This window comes from Otolemur garnettii, unplaced genomic scaffold (genome assembly GCF_000181295.1).
Source record: "Otolemur garnettii isolate 467f Iridium unplaced genomic scaffold, OtoGar3 scaffold00078, whole genome shotgun sequence".
In the NCBI taxonomy this organism is placed as follows: domain Eukaryota; kingdom Metazoa; phylum Chordata; class Mammalia; order Primates; family Galagidae; genus Otolemur; species Otolemur garnettii.
The window spans coordinates 8,834,349-8,837,768 of record NW_003852473.1 but is presented as its reverse complement, the minus strand read 5'-3'; the positions used below and the strand labels follow the sequence as shown (position 1 = coordinate 8,837,768).

Sequence of the window (3,420 nt, the reverse complement as noted above, 5' to 3'; positions counted from 1 at the left end):
GCCCTCTGCCTGCCTTGTCACCATCACTGTGTGCACCGTGGGGCCCTCTGCCTGCCTTGTCACCATCACTGTGTGCACCGTGGGGCCCTCTGCCTATCTTGTCACCATCACTGTGAGCACTGGTGTAGACTCTTCTCTAGACTCCTTTTTTATGGAAAAAAACAAAACACATACCTAGTTTTACCCAAATGGGAATCACAGCATCACCCTTCTCCTTGTTAACTGTTACTTCCCACATAAACAGAGTATGGGCATTTTCCTATCTTACAAGGTTGGTTTTCACAGCATTTAAAATTAGTCTAACATTGTATGGATGAAATGCCTTCCAAATTTTCACTGTTTTATGCTGTGATATGTTTTTGTACATCCTACTAAAATATTTTAAGTTGTATTATACATTTATGCCAGTCTGATTCTCTGTTAATTTGACTGGTAAGAGTATACCTAGATGCTCGGAATGCTATTGGACTTGGTAGCTGGTAGGTGCGTTCTGCCTAGAGGGCAGGGTCAGTTTGCCATTGTGGAGGAGGGCACCGTCAAACATCCTGTAGCTCTCAGGAGATAGGGAATAAAACTTTTACTCTTTAGAAACTTGTGTACTGCTGAGCTGGGTGGCTCACGCCTGTAATCCTAGCACTCTGGGAGGCTAAGGTAGGAGGATCCCTTGAGCTTAAGAGTTCGAGGCCAGCCTGAGCAAGAGTGAGACCCGTTTTTACTAAAAATGGAAAAGTAGCCAGGCATAGTGGCACATGCCTGTAGTCCCAGCTGCTTGGGAGGCTGAAGCAAGGAGATTGTTTGAGCCTAAGAGTTTGAGGTTGCTATGAGCTATGACGTCACAGTATTCTACCCAGGGTGACACAGAGAGACTGTCCCCCCCCCAAAGCTTGCATACATGTAAATGTAGAAATAAAGAATTACATTTTAATTAATTCATGGAACCATTGTCCATAATTGTATTTAAAATATCACATCATTGTAGTCTAATGTCATAGAGGAAGAGTTCTGTCCAGGCACAGATCAGGCATACCGGTTATGACATTCATTTGTTTTCCTGTCTTTCTGCCAAGGTCACAGACCCCAGAGGAGGATTTTCTCTGAAGTAAAACATGATTTAAGAACCAGTTCTTGCTTATTTTTAAAAATTGTCATTGTTATAGTTACATATTTAAAAATGGGCATATTTAAAATGTGTCACCTGTAGTCCTTTAACTTCATAAATTTTATATGGATAGAGAAACAAGATTGCAATGAAATACATCAGCACTGACTGGTTTTTCAGAATGTTGTGATATGAACAATTACAGCTTTTTTCTTGGTTTTCTGTGTTTTCAGGTTTCTAGAGTGAAAATTTATTACACATTACAACACATGGGAATGTGGGAATAAAAATATGGGGCAAATATTTTTAGAAGTTTGGGGTGAGGGAGAATGGGGTAGAGAGAACCCACAAAGATAAGAGTGAATAGTTTCCTTTTCCACTGCTCCAGCTGAGGCCTGCCAACTCTAGGGAAATCTCTGACCCCACCCTGTACTTTTCATAGTCCTTCGAGCCTAGTTAGGGACTGGCATAGTTAGTACAGCTAAGTAAGTATGCAGCAGATTCTATTATTAGGTTTATCTTTACTGATTTCTCATTTGACAGAGTGTTCTCCACCCAGAAAGTATGATCTATTTTGGCAGTTGGAAGAGGATTTTATGGAGCACTTGTTATCTTAAAAAAGTAATGCTGGAACCTGCTGCCCTCTCCCTCTTTTTAACTGTTCAGGTTGGTTCTAGTGAGCATGCCTAATCTAGGCATTACTTAGCCAGCATGACCTGAGGGCTGGTTTTGTAAATGTTACCAAATCTATCACTTAACCACAGATGTTCTTCCATTATTGTGTCCCATAGTCAGAGTTCAATAGTGACAATTAGTTCTGGGAGACTTGGGTAAACCCATATTCTTTAGGTCTTTTTGTGTGGTGATCTCTTTTTTTTGAGACAGAGCCTCAAGCTATCCCCCTGGGTAGAGTGCTGTGACATAACAGCTCACAGCAACCTCCAACTCCTGGGCTCAAGCCAGTCTCCTGCCTCAGCCTCCCAAGTAGCTGGGACCACAGGCGCCTGCCACAACGCCTGGCTAATTTTTGGTTGCAGCCATCATTATTGTTTTGGGGGGCTGGGCTGGATTTGAACCCGCCACCTTAGGTGTATGTGGCCGGCGCCTTAGCCACTTGAGCCACAGGCACCAAGCCCATGGTGATCTCAATGTATTTTTTTCTCAAAAATTTGAACAGTCACATAATGGAAAGTAAATAGAATTACATGGTTTTTAAAAAGTACCCTTTTTTCATTATAAAAATCACAGATGCTCATTGTAGGATAGTTTTAAAATATATGTACAGGAAGAATATACTTTATTCATTTTTCTGTTATCCATAGCTTAACAGTTGTTAACAGTTTGCTTCTATTATACCTAAGGTATATTTTTTGTTTGTTTTTTGAGACAGGGTCTCACTTTGTACCCAGGTTGGAGTGCTGTGGTGTGATCATAGCTCATTGCAGCCCCAAATTCCTGGGCTCAAGTGACCCTCAGCTCCTTAAGTAGGAAGGACTCCAGGTATGTGCCACAGTGCCTGGATGGATGTTTTTTAATTTTTATTTTTTGTAGAAACAGAGTCTCGCTGTGTTGCTCAGGCTAGTCTCGAACTTCTGTGCTTGAGCAATTCTCTTGCCCTGGCTCCCAGAGCGCTGGGTCTGAATGTGTACATTTCACTAACATCATGTTGTGAGAATTTCCTCATATTTCTGGTTTACTTTTTCTATTTTGCAAAAGTAACTTCCCGATGCTAGTAAGTGGTGTTATTTATGACAGGCATGGAGGAAATAGTTTTTATTTTACAGCAGCTGCCTTAAGTAGACTCCCAGGAAACCATTGAGATGTGTGAATAATCCTGCTATTCATTATTGTTCTTCTCATCCTCAGAGCTGATGGGGTCCTTGGTTTGGTCATGGGATTAGTCCTTTAACTTGAGAACTGAGAAAAATAAGCTAGAAAAGTGGCCCTTTGCCTGGTGGTACTAAATCATTTAACAGCCTTAAGAAATCACTGCCGGAAGCTGCCACTGCTTCTCTTTCACAGGTTGAGAAGCTCTGGGGTATTGAAATCAACACAGTTTTAGAAGATCCAGGTTGTGGTTCTCTTTGCATGCTCAAGTACAGAGGGAAAAATCAAGCCCTTAGGTCAGTAGTTTATTATGGAATTGACAGAATCCATTCATTACTTGTCTGTCTTCCCCATGTGAACAGTCCCCATTGTCTTGGTTTCTATCACGCACCTTTGAGGGCCATTGCTCAGGTGCTGCTGCTGACGATATAGGCTTTTCTGTTTAAGGAGGTGAAAGGAATAGTCTTTTTGCTTTGTAGTTAAACATGGTGTTC

The 3,420-nt window shown here is 41.5% G+C and overlaps 1 protein-coding gene across 2 annotated transcripts in view; it reads left to right on the top strand.

Annotated features, from left to right (window-relative positions):
* Positions 1-3,420, top strand: part of FNDC3B (fibronectin type III domain containing 3B) — a 371,182-nt gene that overhangs the window by 58,762 nt on the left and 309,000 nt on the right. The window lies entirely within an intron of this gene.